We start from the raw sequence: 20,468 nt of genomic DNA, 5'->3' as shown, positions 1-20,468 counted from the left end.
CGAAGGCTTAGTTGCTGCGCGGCATGTGGGATCTTCCTGGACCAGGGCTTGAACCCGTGTCCTCTGCATTGGCAGGCGGATTCTTAACCACTGTGCCACCAGAGAAGTCCCACTGTGAGGGATTTTATCAGGACTTCTAGAGCCTACTGGGGCTCCTTGGGGTAGGGTGGGTGTTTGTGTAGGAGAGAATACTTGAGGGGAGTAGAAGAGCCTATGGGAGATGTCTACTTTGCAGTAGCTTAGGAGAAGTCTTCGAATTGTTAGAATTATTATTACTACTAGTAGTGGGGTACTAGTCCTAGTACTACCACTAGTGAAGTAGTAATACCTGTAGAAATATAAATATCTTTTAAAGGAGTAACACTTAAAGTTATTTACAGGGAATCCCTTAAAAGGAGTGAACTCACCACCTTTTGTGACTAAATGAATACCTGGAGAGTGTGTGAGGAGCTGATACCCAGAGAGTGCAGGAGATGGCACCAGGGAAGGGGCCCGGGAGGTGAAGGAGCAACCTTCCAGCCATCCCAATGCAAGGATGTCATCCTCCCGTGTGACCGTCTGTGTCCTCCTCCTGTCCCACAGCCTGGCCTTGCCTTGGTTTTCAGCTGCTGACGTCAGGGCCACCTTCCTGTGATGTCAGCAGGACTCCAGTCACTGACCATTGTTTCCTGCAGGAAGTGATCCTTTGGCAGTGAAAGTGCCAAATCTTCACCACTAGACCACCAGGGAACTCCCGGCGCAGGAAGCGATCCTTTTAACAAGGCAACATTATTCTGGGTTCTGCTGACAACAGCGCAGGCCCCCCGACTGGGTTTTCCAGTCCCCTTTATGCTATTTGCAAACCTGTCAAGGAGAGACCAGAAAGGGGACTTTGAATCTCCTTTACTCATATCTTCTCCAACCCAGACTGAGGGGCTGAGTCAATCCCAAATTCTCAGGAGAGAAAATATGATTGGCCCAACTTGGGCCAGTGTAAAACTCCCTTTTGTGAAGGGGGGGTGATATAGTTATAAACATAGCTGCCAAGGGTTTACCTTGGAGGGTGAGGCAGGCAGCTCCCAGACAAGTGTGGTCGGTGGGGTCAGAGCAGATATTTCAAAGACTTTTTCTACACTTAAGCAAATGTAAAAAAATAAGAAAAATCATTTCTATGTTCTTAATTAAATAGCACTGATGCTTAGTGTGTTATCAATTGGATCAAAATGTCATTTTATCCAGGAATGGTAATGGATAATGTTGCTTAAAATGTTTCTAAGGGAGCAGACACACAGGACTAATGCTTACACTATCTGTGAGGCTTTGGGCGAGTCTCCTGAATTCATAATTAGTCTGATGCTAATGGCTCTTGAGCAAGGACCTGAATTCAACACCAGCTGAGTTCAGTCAGGCTGGGGCCAGTGGTGCCCATCTGTAACCATGTAAAAGGGCAAAGTAAATGATTCAAATAGAGGTTGAATTCTGAATTTTGCTTAAGGCTGATGAGCATTACTTCCAGTTAATAGAGGTTAATCTAGGGCTTTTCTGGGGTAGGGGGAAGGATGGGGATCTTGCTCCTATTATATTGCAATAAATTTATAATATATATTCCTATATGATGACTATGTGCCTATATGGGATGGGAAGCAAGATTTTACAGACCAGGTTTTTAATATCCAGTTTTGTTTTGTGTATGTGTGTTTTTAAAGCATAGCTTGTAATCATGACCATATAGTAATATATCCTGTATGAAACTAACTGAAATTGAAGAATGACCTGACAATTTGATTTAGGTATAAGAAATTTTTACAGCTTGGCCATAAGAATGAGATGTTCTTGGGGGAAAGTGGTGGGGGGGTAGCGTGGGGGTGGGATGAACTGGGAGACTGGGATTGACATGTATACACTAATATGTATAAAATGGATAACTAATAAGAACGTGCTGTGTAAAAAAATAAATAAAATAAAATTCAAAAAAAAAAATGAGATGTTCTTTCCTTCCTCAAGACTTGTATGCAGTGTCTCTTTGGAAATAGCCAGGTGATCTTCCTGGGGCAAAATGAACCTTCTCAGGCCCTATGTCATCTTTGCTTTCCTGCCATAAAAAAAGGAAACAGGGCAATGGAAATAAATAATTTCAGCTGAAAGAAATTTTGGTTTTGGATACTCAGGATAATGAAAAGAAAGACATTACAGGAAAGATGGCAGGGAGGAGAGACCCTACTTTTATCTGGAGTTTGCTGAACTAGTTTGGACCTAGTTCTGTTATTTCTAATTTAGTGGAATGGCTTAGGTGTGACTTCTGTCTTGAAGGTTTCAATTGCTGGGTTTGCTGTGACTTAAATCTAATACTTATGCAGGAGACGTGGAACTACTCTGTACTACTGGTGCCAGAACAATATTTATAAATACTTATGAATGATTAATATGTGATAAGCAGTATAATATTTTGCATGCATTGCTTATTTTTTTTGTAAATTTATTTATTTATTTGTTTTTGGCTGTATTGGGTCTTCATTGCTGCACGTGGGCTTTCTCTAGTTGCGGCGAGTGGGGGCTACTCTTCGTTACAGTGCGCGGGCTTCTCATTGTGATGGCTTCTCTTGTTGTAGAGCATGGACTCTACATGGGCGCTCGCGCTTCAGTAGTTGTGGCTCGCGGGCTGTAGAGCACAGGTTCAGTAGTTGTGGTGCACGGGCTTAGTTGTTCCGCGGCATGTGGGATCTTCCTGGACCAGGGCTGGAACCCGTGTCCCCTGCATTGGCAGGCGGATTCTTAACCACTGCGCCACCAGGGAAGTCCCCTGCATTGCTTATTTAATCCTCCAAACAACTTTTCATGGTAGGTACTGTTTTTATCCCCATCTTACCAGTAAAGAAACCACTGAGAGGTTAAATCAATTGCTTGAGGTTGCACTGGTGATAAGGGTTAGGGCTAGGATTCAAATCCCAACAGTCTGACTTCAGAGCCAAAGCATTTCACCACCATGCTCAGTTCCCAGGAACCATTTTGGCTCTGAGAAAGTTGTTTAATCTTTGTGTCTAATTCCTTTGTCTTTAAAGGCCTGTAACAGCACTTCCTGACTCGCCAGCTCAGAGAAGTGTTCCAAGATTAATAGCAGTGTTTGTCCATTTCAGCCTCTGTGGGTCTCTCCCTTATGCACCAAGCCTCCTTTGAAGTTGATAAAAGCCCTAGGTGTGTGTGAAGGGAAGCAGGGCCCTTCGCGGGTGAGGGGATATGTAAATATTGAGGGAACATATATAAATCACTTTTATTTTCTTGGAAAATTATCTACATAAACATCAAATAGCGTGAAATGCTTTGTATTGTATGTTTGCAGGTGACATTCTCCCATATGTGAGATCCACATTTTGAAGTCACAGTCCATGGAAACTACCCTCAGGGAATAAATTTATGTTTCTTGGGTTTGTTCCTCAGGTAACCCACAAGCTTCTCAGGGGCAAGAACCAGGTCTGGTTCCTTTTTATGCTACAAGTTTCCTTATCTTCCTCTCCCCACTCCCTTTTAGCATTTGCTTTGGTACTTGGTACACAGGTGCTCAGTGAAGCCTTGATGAGGGAATGGAAGCTTGGAGAGTCAGGTTTTTTGTAGTGATTTCTCAGTTAGCTTCATTACTAGTGAGGGAGACCACCTGGAAGGGCAAGACCTATTCTGGGAGAATTTTGACAAGAGCAATTTAAAAAAGCTAATTGCAAGAGAAGAGAGTATGAGGAATTGAGGCTAGACGTTAGGAGGAGTTTCTTGACCAAGAGGACTGTGAAAAGCTGGAAATTGTCTTATAGGACAAGGCTCCTATCTTTCTTTACAGATTTTGAATATTGGGTTACTCAGTTCTCCCTGGAAGTAGGGGCATTGAGGGAGGAAGAGGTGGTCCCCCATCTGGGCTCAGATTCCACAGCTGGAGAATGGAAGCAACAAAGAAACCATTTACCATGGATGGAGTGCAGAAGAGAGCATATTGGCAGACACTGTGCCACAGGAAATTTTTACTCTTATAGTTATTCCAGTTAAACTTTCTCAGACGGAGTGATATCTCCTAAGGGTTCATAGCAGGTCTGTTTTTCAGATGTTAACCTATCCAATTTACTTTAGCACTTATCAAGTCAAGGGACATAAAAATCTACCTTAAAGCCAGTAACTACCTTCTCCCAGGAATTGAAACTTAATACCCAGAGGAATTTCATCCTTGGCATTCATCACTCCTGGACATCATTAATTTGGGTCCTTGTTTTCTTCAGTATCTTAAGGAAAATAATATCATCATGGCAATTTTAATTACTAAGACAGAGAAGAGCAGTGACTTTGATTTTCATTTTCCAATCAGTCAGTAAATCAATCAATATTTTTTGTACCTGTTTTGTGAAAGTCATCATGCTCCAATCAAATGGAATATTAAAAGAACAATTTAAGGGTAAGGAAGCTTCAGGAATACAAGGATAGGTCAACATTAGAAGATTTGTTAAAAAATAAAGGGAAAAACCAGATAAATCTCATAAGAGAAAAAATTTGATAAAAATCAATATTCAATCTTAATAAAATCCTGTAGTTATATGAGATTATAATGATACTATCAATACTTTAAAATAATAAAATGTATTTATTTAAAGACAAAAGCTAGAGAAATTTGCATAAAGAGAAGAAATAAGACAATGATGTCCATTTTTACCATTATTATTCAATATTGTTTGGCAGTCCTAGCCAATGCAAGCAGACAAGGCAAGGAAAAAAGAGGTATAAATATTGGAGATAAAGTAAAAGCATTTTTATTTGCAGATAAGAATCAAATAAGAACTATTGGAATCAGTAAGAAAGCCAGAAAGCTGGGCAGTTATAAGTATACAAACAAAACAAAACAATAGCCTTTCAAACTAACTCTTTTGTATTTTTAACTAAAACTTTCCGATTGAATAGAATGAGAAATTTCACTAACAATAGAATATAGAAACAACAAAATAGAAAATTTGTAAAAATAAACAATAAGAAAAGTATAAGACCTAAATAAAAAAAAAAAAATATATATATATATATATATATATATATATATACTTTATATACATATAAAACTTAACTGCAAGGAATAAAAGAGACTTGAATAAATTGAGATATAATTATAGGGATATTAACTGTAGATATAAAATGCCATGTTCTTGGAAGGATTCAGTATTGTGAGGAGGTAAAAAATTTAATGCAAATGCAATCAAAATCCTAATGGGATTTTTTTTGAAACCTGACAAAAATGATTATGTAATTCATTTGGAATACACAAAAATAGCCCAGAAAAAATTTAAAAGAGAAATGAAAGAGATGTTCTAAAGGAGATAAAAATGTATTTTGAAGATATACTATTAGAACAGTGTGATACTGGCCTTTAAAAACAGAGATAAATCAATGGACCAGAATAGAAATCCATGGAACACATCCAAGTATTCATCAGAATTTATTATATCGTAAAGGTAAAGTAGAAGGTTGGTTTATTCAAATAAAAGGTATTATGACAACATGCTAACATTTGGGGGGAAAAGTTTAGGTCCTTACCACATGCTTTACATGTAAATGAATTTCAGATAAAGATTTTTTGTTTTATTTTATTTTATTGTGGGAAGCTGAAAATATGGGAGTAAAATATGACTATTTTTATAATCTTCTAATAGGAGAAGACCTTCCTAATATAATACTAAAGGCTGAAACCACAAAGTTTTGGTAGATTTAACCACATAAAAATTTAAAACTTTAGTATGAAAAAAACTTCACCTAAGTAAGGTTACCATGCTCCAGATGTGTGCTTGCACCATCCATCTCTTACCAGATCTGATGGTTAAATTATTAGGAATTTTGCAAGCTGATTGTTAAACAGAGCCATCATTAAAAATTAAATTATATACACTTGCAATTAAATAAATTGTATTAAGAACAAAGGTAATAAATATACAAAACAACTTATCTCTTCATAATTATTTTTTTACAGTTTGCTGTTATGTGAGCTCTTGAGTTTATGTGTATTATATCTATATGGTAGGAATATAATATAATCAGATTATAAGGAGGAGGACAACTGGAACCAGTGACTGGGCTGCCACCAGCATCTTCCATTTCCATTCCTTGTTCTGCTCTGCTATTTTCTGAATGTCAATATCGTCTTCTTTTACTGAAGACCAGTTTCTTTTGCATGGTTGGGACATGTTAGCCAGCAACTATCAGACTTCCATCTTTAATTTTACTGTCAGAAAGTCAAAGAGGCACTAAAACTTGTTCTTATCTCAAGGTAAAAATAGCCCAGAAAGAACTCTGGTTGATCTGTTTGGGTTAAGTGCCACCCCTAGACCAGTCACAATGACCAGAGGGCTTTGCTTAATGATTGGCCCAGATTTGGTGGGGTGGCTGGTCCTAGACCCATGTTAAGTGGGAGGTAAGATCTATGAGAAAACAGCCACTGCTTTTTTTTTTTAATTTATTCTTTTTTTAAAATTTATTTATTATTTTATTTATTTATTTTTGGCTTCATTGGGTCTTTGTTGCTGCGCGCGGGCTTTCTCTAGTTGCAGTGAGTGGGGGCTACTCTTCATTGTGGTGTGCGGGCCTCTCATTGTGGTGGCTTCTCTTGTTGCAGAGCATGAGCTCTAGGCACACGGGCTTCCGTAGTTGTGGCTTGTAGGCTCTAGAGCGCAGGCTTAGTAGTTGTGGTGCACAGGCTTAGTGGCTCCGCAGCATGTGGGAACTTTCCACACGAGGGCTCGAATCTGTGTCCCCTGCATTGGCAGGCGGATTCTTAACCATTGCACCACCAGGGAAGCCCTCCACTGATTTTTGAAGCACGTATTAGAAGGAGCATTTCCTAGAGAAATGTCTTGTTCTGGGCAGACAAAAAAAGAAAAAAAAAATCAATGTCCAGAACTCTGAGCTTCTGCCTAGGTTTTATCCAGCTTTTGGAGAGATACTTCCTTGAATTACAGAAATTTGTGAACTGCAAGAAATTCAGGTCAGAGAGGGCAGATAGCAGAAGCAAGAAGAACTACAATCCTGCAGCCTGTGGAACAAAAAACACATTCACAGAAAGATAGACAAGATGAAAAGGCAGAGGGCTATGTACCAGATGAAGGAACAAGATAAAACCCCAGAGAAACAACTGAATGAAGTGTAGATAGGCAACCTTGCAGAAAAAGAATTCAAAATAATGATACTGAAGATAATGCAGGACTTTGGAAAAAGAATGGAGGCAAAGATCGAGAAGGTGCAAGCAATGTATAACAAAGACCTAGAAGAATTAAAGAACAAACAAACAGAGATGAACAATACAATAACTGAAATGAAAACTACACTAGAGGAATCAATAGCAGAATAACTGAGGCAGAAGAACGGATAAGTGACCTGGAATACAGAATGGTGGAATTCACTGCTGCAGAACAGAGTAAAGAAAAAAGAGTGAAAAGAAATGAAGACAGCCTAAGAGACCTCTGGGACAACATTAAACTCAACAACATTCGCATTATAGGGGTCCCAGAAGGAGAAGAGAGAGAGAAAGGACCAGAGAAAATATTTGAAGAGATAATAGTCAGAAACTTCCCTAACATGGGAAAGGAAATAGCTACCCAAGTCCAGGAAGCACAGAGAGTCCCATACAGGATAAACCCAAGGAGAAACACGCCGAGACACATAGTAATCAAATTGGCAAAAATTAAAGACAAAGAAAAATTATTGAAAGCAAGCAGCAAGGGAGAAATGACAAATAACATACAAGGGAACTCCCATAAGGTTAACAGCTGATTCCTCAGTAGAAACTCTACAAACCAGAAGGGAGTGGCATGATATACTTAAAGTGATGAAAGGGAAGAACCTACAACCAAGATTACTCTACCCGGCTAGGATCTCATTCAGATTCGATGTAGAAATCAAAAGCTTTACAGACAAGCAAAAGCTAAGAGAATTCAGCACCACCAAACCAGCTCTACAACAAATGCTAAAGGAACTTCTCTAAGTGGCAAACACAGAGGAAAAAAGGAGCTACAAAAACAAACCCAAAGCAATTAAGAAAATGGTAATAGGAACATACATATTGAAAATTACCTTAAATGTGAATGGATTAAATGCTCCAACCAAAAGACATAGGCTCACTGAATGGATACAAAAACAAGACCCATCTATATGCTGTCTACAAGAGACCCACTTCAGACCTAGGGACACCTACAGACTGAAAGTGAGGGGATGGAAAAAGATATTCCATGCAAATGGAAATCAAAAGAAAGCTGGAGTAGCGATACTCATATCAGGTAAAATAGACTTTAAAATAAAGAATTTTACAAGAGACAAGGAAGGACACTACATAATGATCAAGGGACCAATCCAAGAAGAAGATATAAAAATTATAAATATATATGCACCCAACATAGGAGCACCACAATACATAAGGCAACTGCTAACAGCTCTAAAAGAGGAAATCAACAGTAACACAGTAAGAGTGGGGGACTTAACCCCTCACTTACACCAATGGACAGATCATCCAAACAGAAAATTAATAAGGAAACACAAGCTTTAAATGACACAATAGACCAGATAGATTTAATTGCTATTTATAGGACATTCCATCCAAAAACAGTAGATTACACTTTCTTCTCAAGTGCATACAGAACATTCTCCAGGATAGATCACATCTTAGGTCACAAATGAAGCCAAAATCTTAGAAAGGTATAACCTTCCAAGACTGAACCAGGAAGAAGTAGAAAATATGAACAGACCAATCACAAGTAATGAAATTGAAACTCTGATTTAAAATCTTCCAACAAACCAAAGTTCAGGACCAGATGGCTTCACAGGTGAATTCTATCAAACATTTAGAGAAGAGCTAACACCCATCCTTCTCAAACTCTTCCAAAAAACTGCAGAGGAAGGAACACTCCCAAACTCATTCTACGAGGCCACCATCACCCTGATACCAAAACCAGACAAAGATACTACAAAAAAAGAAAATTACAGACCAATATCACTGATGAATATAGATGCAAAAATCCTCAACAAAATACTAGCAAACAGAATCCAACAACACATTAAAAGGATCATACACCATGATCAAGTGGGATTTATCCCAGGCATGCAAGGATTCCTCAATGTATGCAAATCAATCAATGTGATACACCATATTAACAAACTGAAGAATAAAAACCATATGATCACCTCAATAGATGCAGCAAAAGCTTTAGACAAAATTCAACACCCATTTATGATAAAAACTCTCCAGAAAGTGGGAATAGAGGGAACCTACCTCAACATAATAAAGGCCATATATGACAAACCCACAGCAAACATCATTCTCAATGGTGAAAAACTGAATGCATCTCCTCTAAGATCAGGAACAAGTCAAGATGTCCATTCTCACCACTATTATTGAACATAGTTTTGGAAGCCCTAGCCACAGCAATCAGAGAAGAAAAAGAAATAAAAGGAATACAAATTGGAAAAGAAGAAGTAAAACTGTCACTGTTCACAGATGACATGATACTATACATAGATGCCACCAGAAAACTACTAGAGCTAGTCAATGAATTTGATAAAGTTGCAGGATACAAAATTAATGCACAGAAATCTCTTGCATTCCTATAGACTAATGATGAAAAATCTGAAAGAGAAATTAAGGAAACATTCCCATTTACCATTGCAACAAAAAGAATAAAATACCTAGGAATAAACCTTCCTAAGGAGACAAAAGACCTGTATGCAGAAAACTATAAGACACTGATGAAAGAAATTAAAGATGATACCAACAGATGGAGAGATATACCATGTTCTTGGATTGGAAGAATCAATATTGTGAAAATGACTATACTACCCAAAGCAATCTACAGGTTCAGTGCAATCCTTATCAAACTACCAATGACATTTTTATAGAACTAGAACAAAAAATTTCACAATTTATGTAAACACAAAAGACCCTGAATAGCCAAAGCAATCTTGAGAAAGAAAAATGGAGCTGCAGGAATCAGGCCCCCGGACTTCAGACTGTACTACAAAGCTACAGTAATCAAGACAGTATGGTACTGGCACAAAAACAGAAATATAGATCAATGGACAGGGTAGAGAGCCCAGAGATAAACCCACGTGCATATGGTCACCTTATCTTTGATAAAGGAGGGAAGGAAATACAAAGGAGAAAAGACAGTCTCTTCAATAAGTGGTGCTGGGAAAACTGGACAGCTACATGTAAAAGAATGAAATTAGAACACTCCCTAACACCATACACAAAAATAAACTCAGAATGGATTAAAGAACTAAATATAAGGCCAGACACTATAAAACTCTTAAAGGAAAACATAGGTAGAACACTCTATGACATAAATCACAGCAAGATCCTTTTTCACCCACCTCCTAGAGAAATGGAAATTAAAACAAAAATAAACAAATGGGACCTAATGAAACTTCAAAGCTTTTGCACAGCAAAGGAAACCATAAACAAGACGAAAAGACAACCCTCAGAATGGGAGAAAGTATTTGCAAACGAAGCAACTGACAAAGGATTAATCTCCAAAATTTACAAGCAGCCCATGCAGCTCAATATCAAAAAAACAAACAACCCAATCCAAAAATGGGCAGAAGACCTAAATTGACATTTCTCCAGAGAAGATATACAGATTGCCAACAAACACATGAAAGGATGCTCAACATCACTAATCATTAGAGAAATGCAAATCAAAACTACAATGAGGTATCACCTCACACCAGTCAGAATGGCTGTCATCAAAAAATCTAGAAACAATAAATGCTGGAGAGGGTGTGGAGAAAAGGGAACCCTCTTGCACTGTTGGTGGGAATGGAAATTGATACAGCCACTATGGAGAACAGTATGGAGGTTCCTTAAAAAACTAAAAATAGAATTACCATATGACCCAGCAATCCCACTACTGTTCATATACCCTGAGAAAACCATAATTGAAAAAGACACATGCACCCCAATGTTCACTGCAGCACTATTTACAATAGCCAGGACATGGAAGCAACCTAAATGCCCATCGACAGACGAATGGATAAAGAAGTTGTGGTACATATATACAATGGAATATTACTCAGGCATAAAAAGGAACGAAATTGGGTCATTTGTAGAGACGTGGATGGATCTAGAGACTGTCATACAGAGTGAAGTAAGTCAGAAAGAGAAAAACAAATATCGTATATTAACGCATATATGTGGAACCTAGAAACGTACAGATGAACTGGTTTGCACGGCAGAAATTGAGACACAGATGTAGAGAACAAACATATGGACACTAAGGGGGGATAGCGGCAGGTGTTGGGGGTGGTGGTGTGATGAACTGGGAGATTGGGATTGACATGTGTACACTGATGTGTATAAAATGGAAGACTAATAAGAACCTGCTGTATAAAAAAATAAATAAAATTCAAAAATTCAAAAATTAAAAAAAAAAAAAAAAAAAAAGGAATTAAGGTCCTGCGTAAGCCCAAAGCCTATGTTATTATAAAAGTGATTCTGGAGATTTTGAGGTACAGATATGGTTTTGTCTTCTCCTCTAAACTGATACTCCTCTACCAATCTTCTTTGCCATGGCCAATTGAATTCATAACTTCTGAAATTTCCTTTTTCTTAAACTAACATTATAATTTAACTAATATTTTAATTAATTAATTAATTATAAAAATAAATTTGTTTAATTAATTTATGTATTTTTGGTTGCATTGGGTCTTTGTTGCTGTGCTTGGGCTTTCTCTAGTTGCAGAGAGCGGGGGCTACTCTTCATTGTGGTGCATGGGCTTCTCACCATGGTGGCTTCTCTTGTTGTGGAGCATGGGCTCTAGGGCATGTGGGCTTCAGAAGTTGTGGTGCACGGGCTCAGTAGTTGTGGCGCTCAGGCTTAGTTGCTCCGCAGCATGTGGGATCTTCCCGGACCACGGATCGAACCTGTGTCCCCTGCATTGGCAGGTGGATTCTTAACCACTGCACCACCAGGGAAGTCCAAACTAATATTTTAGAAACCATAAAAAATTAAAACTGTCACCATTTTTCTACTTACTATCCCAAACAGCTATCATAGACATGAATTTACTAAACATTTATTGTATTAGAAAACATTATCACATCTTGCATGATCGGATTTATTATGCTTCACGTGGATGTCTTAGTTTGGGGAAGTCAAAAAGTATCTGCTGACTGCAGTATTTTACCCAGCTATGGAAAGAGTTAAAGGACTGTGTTGGGGTGGGGTGGGCTGGGAGGTGGTACTCAAGGTGCAAAATTCTAATTTTGTGGACAAGGTGGGAGTCTCAGGGGCCTGACAATTTTGGCAAGCCCATTCCAGGCTGATACACTCAAGCCCGTTTTCATGAGCCACTGTAGCAAGGCAGGATTTGGGCCTCTTCCTCTGACTTTGAAAATGGAGACTGCTCCAGGCCAGAGGTGTCAGTGTATATAGTTAACTGTTATGGATTTTACAATAAAAATTTGTTGAAGGTCATTAAACACTCATCTCTCTATGTTTATTACTTTAGTCTTTTATTTGTTGGTAGACATGGATCGTTTGATGTCCATTACCACCACACTTGGCATTTTATGCAGTAAAGGTCCTTATGGTTCTTGATGGGTAAATAAACAAGCTAGTGAAAAGCTATAGTGACAGTGGTTCTTACATTTCTGCTCACTTAACTGCCTGAAGCGAGAGGAGGAGAAGGTTTCTCTGGAGTTGTGTCTTTTGTGAGTGATGCTTTGGGCTTGAATCCATAGCCCTGCCCTGCTCCCTTCTGCACCCCACATGCTTTCCTCACCTAGGTGAATTTGGGACTGGGCATTTCCTTTCTTAGTTGTTTTTCTTTTTAAACTCATCTCAAAACACTTGTTTATGTGGACTGCTGCTTTCTTTAACACTATATGAAGAGAGAAATTTATAGTCTTGCTCAGAGCAACCATTGTTTTTTACTTATTTTAAATGGGTTGAGGTGAACATTTCCTCTGTTCCTTCCTTCCCTCCCTCCCTCCCTCCTTCCTTCCTTCCTTCCTTCCTTGTTTGATAATTCAGAGTGATCCTCCTTGTGTTGAGCCCCTTAGAGAATATTTTTGCTCAGCTTTTCCGTAACTATATGCATGATTATATGTTTCCTCAGTTTCCCATAATGGTCAGTATACCCAAAATAATATATTAGTTGCTCTCTTAGAGTATGTATCTTGTGCCTGTTTTTGTGCTAAATGCTCTGCCTATATGATCTGATAACTTCATGACAACCCTGTAGGGTAGGTACTAATGTAATCCCATTTTACAGATGAGAAAACTGAGGCAATCACTTGCTCAAGGTCACATAACTAATAGGAAGCAGGACTGGAATTCCAAATCAAGTCATTCACACTTGACAGATGTGCCCTTGACCACTTTGCTGAACAGCTCAAACTTCATTACTCGCATGCCTGTTGAATCAATTGTTCTGAAAAATAACATTAATATATATACTCAAGACTCAGATAATTTTCAAATTATGATAAAATATGCTTAACTCTAAAATGATACCTCCCATAACTTATTCTTAATTTAATGTTTTATAAGATTCTGCAGAAAATCAGAACTACAATGAGGTACCACTTCACACCGGTCAGAATGGCCATCATCAAAAATTCTACAAATAATAAATGCTGGAGAGGGTGTGGAGAAAAGGAAACCCTCCTACACTGTTGGTGGAAATGTAAATTGGTGCAGCCACTATGGAGAACAGTATGGAGGCTCCTTTAAAAACTAAAAATAGACTTACCACATGATCCAGCAATCCCACTCCTGGGCATATATCTGGAAAAGATGAAAACTATAATTCAAAAAGATATATGCGCCCTAATGTTCATAGCAACACTATTTACAATAGCCAAGACATGGAAGCAACTTAAGTGTGACATATATATATACAATGGAATATTACTCAGCCATAAAAAGAATGAAATAATGCCATTTGCAGCAACATGGATAGACCTAGAGATTATCATACTAAGTGAAGTATGTCTGACAAAGACAAATATCATATGATATCTCATATCTGGAATCTACAAAAATGATACAAATGAACTATTTACAAAACAGAAATAGACTAACAGACATAGAAAACAAACTTATGGTTACCAAAGGGGAAAGGGTCGGGAGGGAAAATTGGGAGGTTGGGATTAACAGATACACACTACTATATATAAAATAGATAAACAACAAGGACCTACTGTATAGCACAGGGAACTGTATTCAATATCTTGTAATAACCTATAATGGAAAAGAATCTGAAAAAGATTCCCTGATATATATCTATGTATCCAATATATCTATGTCTATATTTATATCTATATCTGAATCACTTTGCTGTACACCTGAATCATTGTAAATCAACTATACTTGAATAAAGAAAGAAAAGTAAAAAATTTAAAAAAAGATCATGAAGACTCTTACTACAGTCGTTATTATGAAACACCAATTATCCTGTCTTGTGGGTATAAAAGGATGCTGGGTAATAGAAATTTTTGTTTTAAAAAACCCAGATAAATCGTAGCAAACATTGTATATGATAAAGAAATTTTTAAACAAATTTAATTCTGTGTAGCTGAAGAGAGAAGAGATGGGTTGTCCCTGAATTCCAGTTGAGTAACTTTAAAAGAAAATGTAATGAGCTTAATGTCGAGGAATAGGTAGCCTGCTCACATTAAAACACTCCTTATTCTCTCCTATATATTTTTTTGAACTCCATTTTACAGTGATAGTTTGTGCATTGTATACTTGGTCATGTAATGGTCATAACATTGTATGGCAAATCATTAGTATTTGTTTTAAAGAGAAAAATAGTCCAGGAACCAATTTTATTGATTTATTCATTAGATTTATTAAACACTCACTAGCTAAAAGCTATTAATAATCTATTCTCTCAAATATAGAGGTCAGTTTGAAATTATACCTAATTTTCAAAACATAAACTTTCTCTTAAAGGGAAAAATGCTTCTGAAGAAAGAAACCTTTCATCCCAGCCTGTGATAAAGCCCGAGAATTTTAGGTCTCTACCGAGGAACACTCAAATACACGTTTTGTGATGTCCTCCTGAAAATTAATTGCAGCTTCAGGAAAGTGAAACAGGTGAGGCGAACCATGCATGTGCCTTTGTCTTCAGACCTGGAACATCTCACCCTTAAGTTAGCTGTAGCTCTTTCTTCTGTCACTGTGTTATTACCCTTGTCTTTTGCACTCACAGCACTTAGAGTAGATTGGATTCAGAGAGTTTATAAGGTGCTGCCTAACATTATCACCTTTTATTTACAAGCACATTTGGCATATTTATTAGAACTGGCCATTTCACGAAAAATATTTTTCCTCTAACATTACGTATAAAATGCTATTTGTCAGCAGGTGATGAATTATTCGTCATATTTAAATTCCTTTTGTGCATTTAGGCATAGTAACACATCTAATGCATTTCTATTTGAAGTGTGTTAATCTTTTATTTATTTATTTATTTATGACTGTGTTGGGTCTTCGTTTCTGTGCGAGGGCTTTCTCTAGTTGTGGCAAGCGGCGGCCACTCTTCATCGCGGTGCGTGGGCCTCTCACTATCGCGGCCTCTCTTGTTGCGGAGCACAGGCTCCAGACGCGCAGGCTCAGTAGTGGTGGCTCACGGGCCCAGTTGCTCCGCGGCCTGTGGGATCTTCCTGGACCTGGGCTCGAACCCGTGTCCCCTGCATTGGCAGGCGGATTCTTAACCACTGCGCCACCAGGGAAGCCCTGAAGTGTGTTAATCTTTAAGTGCAATATTCCATTACCCAACATAATTCCCTTAACCCTTTTATGTACATAAAAAGCTCACATTCATATTAAACAATTCTTTTCTTTTCCAAAATAGAAAATGAGGACATAACATAACATGTGCTATACATTTCTCTCCAAAGCAGTCTGTGATTGACTGAAGCCAAAGCTTTTGAAAAATGCTATATTTCTGGTATTATAGAAAAGAAATGGTCATTGTGAATCATTCTAATACTCAGCCGAGGAAATTCTTTAAAATGTCAATGGTCATATGACAGGATATGTATCTGTGTCCAGATCTGAAATCTGTCACTCATTTTTGTCATTCTATAAGTCACTTCTGTATCTAACTTTCCTGAATTGTAAAATAATCATAATGCTATTAATTGTATAATGATAACAAGGGATACTATTTAATATCTTAACAAGTAAATGGATAACAGCAAATTCAAACTGAAATATATGTTTTGTAGCACAAAACATATCAGTAGTGACCATTTAAATTAGCATTCTTGGAAATACCATTTCCATTTGTTCTTCTTAGAAAACTGGACCTGAATTCAGAAATTCAGGTTCCATTTCTGACTCACCACCTTTGCAAGTAATTTAATCTGTTTAAAGTTCAGTCTCCTTTTATAGAAGAGATTATATGACATGGACCGCATCTACTCCCCACCAGTTGCAAAAGTGTTTTACATATTGTAAAGGGATATTTACGTGGAAAGTGTTAATTCAACCTATCTAAATATGTCATCCTTTAGGAATACTTTAGATGAACTGTCTTCGATTCACATATTACACACATTGTTTTTAATTATCAGAGAAGCCTTTTGTGCTAAGTATTATTAACTTCCTTTTACAGATGAGGGAACTGAGGTTCAGAGATTTGATGTAACATACCCAAGTTCAAATACATAAAAAGTAGAGGAGCCAGAATTTGAATCCAAGTGTGTCTGAATAAAAATTTCTCAGTCATTCTACCATATAATGCCAACAGCTAAAGAATTCACCAAGCTCAGCTGATGGGCACATGTGGGAAGGTGTCACCGTCCTGGTCTTCAATGCTCTCGGGTGGAATATATAGGCTTTCAAAATGGCGAAGAGCCTCAGTAAAGAGAGCTGCATTGTATGTCAATATTCCATTCCAGGAAAATCCAGCATACATCCAAAAGGCATAAAGAGGCCAATTCTTTCCTGAAGAATGAATGAAGTGAAAGGTCTAGATTCATTTCCAGAGCACTACCACCCACCATTTATAATCTATTAGCACTGCCCTACAATGTATTAAATAATACTTTAAAAGACACTACCTAAATAGATTCAAGAAGCTCAGAAAATCCCAGATAGGATACATCCAAAGAAATCAATGCCCAGACGCACCACAATCAAACTGCTGAAAACTGAAGACAAAGAAAATAAAATGAAAGCAGCCAGAGGGAAATGATGCATTTTACTTATGGGGAACAACAGTTAGAATGGCTGTGCATTTCCCAGCAGAAGCCAGGAAGGCCAAAGGAAGTGGCATAACATTTTTAAGGTGCTGGAAGTAAAGAACTGTCAACCCAGGATCCTATATCAAGTGAAAATATCTTTTAGGAATGAAAGTAAAATAAAGATATTCTCAGATAAATGAAAACTGAGAGAATTCATTGCTAGCAGACCTACTCTAAAAGAATTACTAATGGACAGAAGGGATGTGATGTTGGAAGACACTTGGAATGTAGGGAATGAAGGAAGAGCAATAGAAATAGTAAATATCTGGGTAAATATAATAGAGTATTATTCTCCTCTTAAGTTGTTTAAAATATCTTCGACCATTGAAAGCAAAAATTAAAATGTCGCTTGATAAGGTCTTCAAGAATGTAAATGTAATATGTAAGACAAGCATAACATAAAGAGGAGAGGGTAAATGGCCCCATGTGGTGGCAAGTTCCTGTAATCCAGAAGTATTAAAATATTGATTCTAAGTAGACTTTGAATAGCTATATATGTATATTGTAATTCCTAGAGCAATCACTTAAAATTATGGAAAAAGATAATTTGTTAAAAGGTAAATTAAAATGGAATATTAAAACTGTTCCAATAATACAAGAATTCAGGAAAGATAAAACAGAGGAACAAAAAACAGAGGGTACAAACAGAAAACAAATAATAAAATGGCAAATTTAAATCCAAACATACCAATAATGTCAACAAATGTACACTGTCAAACACATCAATAAAAAGAAATAATCAAAATGGATTAAAAAAGATATGACCCAACTATGTGCTGCTTATAAGAAACTCACTTCAAATGTAATAATATAGGTAGGCTAAAAAGAAGGATGGAAAAAGATACACCATGTAAACACTAATAAAAAGAAATCTGCAAAATAGATAACTAGTAAGAACCTGCTGTAAAAAAAATAAAATTCTAAAATTCAAAAAAAAAAAAAGAAATCTGGTTCTTTAAAAAGATCAATTAAATTGATACACATCTGGTAAGACTGCGAAAGAAAGAAGACACAAGTTACTAACAGCAGGAATGATGAGGAAATATAACTAAACCCCGTGACCTTAAAGGATAGTAAGGAATGCTACAAACAGCTCTACACACAAAAAGCATCAACTTCTAAGAAATGGATCAATTCCTCAAAAACTACAAACTTGCTTAGCTCATCCAAAATGAAATAGTTAACCTGAATTTACAGTAAGTCCCCTCATATGAACGGGTTCCATTCCAAGAGTGTGTTCATAAGTCCAATTTGTTCGTAAGTCCAACTTGTTCATAAGTCCAACAAAGTCAGCCTAGGTACCTGACACAATCGGCTACATAGTACTGTACTGTAATAGGTTTATAATACTTTTCACACAAATAATACATAAAAAACAAACACAAAAAATAAAGAAAACATTTTTAATCTTACAGTACAGTACCTCAAAAAGTACAGTAGTACAGTACAACAGCTGGCACTTCTTAGCAGTACCAGCTGCATCACCACTATTTTTATGCTTGCTTCTGGACATCCTGGGCTTGAAATAAAGATACTGTACTACTGTACTCTATATAGTACTCTACAGTAAAGTACACAAAAGCACAACCACTTGTAGAGGATGCACACATGTGACAATGTATGCCAGACACGTGAATTAACTTAGGTGATTGGACATGTGAACACACGTTCGCACCTTTGAAAGTTCGCAACTTGAAGGTTCGTATGTAGGGGACTTACTGTAAATTAAATTCAGTCCTATTACTGAACTATTATATTAAACTATAACTATTAACAGAACTGAATTTGTTGTAAAACAAATAACCAGCCTTCCAAAAAAGAAATCTCCAAGCCCAGTTGGCTTCATTGGTTAATTTTACCAAACATTTAAAGAAGAAATAAAATCAATTATACACAAATTCTAGAAAATATAAGAGAGAGAAATATTCTCTCTTCTATTTTATAAAGCCAGCATTACCACGATACCAAAATCAGACAAATACAGTCCACAAAAACCTCACTACAGATCAATATTCCTCATAAAGGTAGATACAAAATGCTCAATTAAATATTAACAAAATTAATCCAACAACATATAAAAAATAATAAGCATGACCAAGTGGGATTTATCTAGAGATGTATGTAAGACAGATTTAATATTCAGAAATCAGTATAATCCCCCACATGAACAGTCTAAAGAAACACTGCATGGTCATATAAACTGATGCAGAAAAAGTACGTGACAAAATTCAACACACGTTCATGACAAAAACTCTGAGCAAACTGGAAATAGAAGGAAACTTTCTCAATCTAATAAAGGGCATCTATAAAAATCCTACAGCCAACATATTTAATCATGAAAGACTGAATGCTTTCTTTCTAAGATTGGGAAAAAGGCAAAGATGTTCACGCATACCACTCCTATTAAACATTATACTGGAAGTACTAGCTACTGCAATAAAGCAAGAAAAAAAAGATTGGAAATGAAGAAATTAAACTGCCCTCTTTCAAGGACAACATGATTGTTTATGTAAAAAAATCCCAAGGAATCTACAAGTAACTTCTAGAACTAATGAGTTTAGCAAGGTTGCAGGATACAAAGTCAATATATACAAAAATATTTCTACATAATAGCAATGAGCAAGTAGAAACAGAAATTTAAAAAATAATACCATTTATAACAGCACAAAAATTGGTGCAAGTCTAGCAAAATATGTACAGGACCCATACGCTAAAAAATTTTTAATGCTGATGATTAATATAAAAGAAGACCCCCAAAAATAGACATGTTCATGGATTGGAAGACTTAACATAGTAAAGATGCTAATTCTCCCCCAAATTGATCTATAGAACTTAATGCAGTTCCAATCAAAATTCCAGCAAGAGTTTTCATAGATATCAATAACCAATTAAAATTTTATATGGAAAGGCAAAATAACTAGGAAAGCTAAAATGATTTTAGAAAATAGTACAATTGGAGGAATCCCACTACTCAATTTTATACTGAAAACTATAGTAATTAAGACAGCATGGTATTGGTGAAAGGATAGACACATAAATCAATGGAACAGGCTAGAGAGTGCAGAAATAGACCCACTCAAATATGAACAATTGATTTTTGGCAAATTGAAAGGTGATTCAATGGAGAAAGGATAGTCTTTTCAACAAATGATGATGAAACAATTGGACACCCATAAGCCCTAAAAAGAACTTGAATCTAAGCCTTACATCTTTTACAAAAAATTAACACAAAATG

The 20,468-nt window shown here is 36.8% G+C and overlaps 1 protein-coding gene across 5 annotated transcripts in view; it reads left to right on the top strand.

Moving 5' to 3' along the window:
* LOC309663210 (uncharacterized protein) overlaps positions 1-20,468 on the top strand; it is a gene marked incomplete at its 5' end in the record, with an annotated part of 569,151 nt that overhangs the window by 306,950 nt on the left and 241,733 nt on the right. Inside the window, one exon of one of the 5 annotated variants that reach the window (XR_014265150.1) lies at positions 14,934-17,130. The exons of the other annotated variants lie outside the window; for them this stretch is intronic. Of the gene's footprint in view, positions 1-14,933; positions 17,131-20,468 lie in introns of those variants that run through there. 5 annotated transcript variants of the gene reach the window in all.

This window comes from Balaenoptera physalus (assembly GCF_965194825.1).
Source record: "Balaenoptera physalus genome assembly, chromosome: 6".
Classification (NCBI taxonomy): Eukaryota; Metazoa; Chordata; class Mammalia; order Artiodactyla; family Balaenopteridae; genus Balaenoptera; species Balaenoptera physalus.
This window is presented reverse-complemented; position numbering and strand designations above follow the sequence as displayed.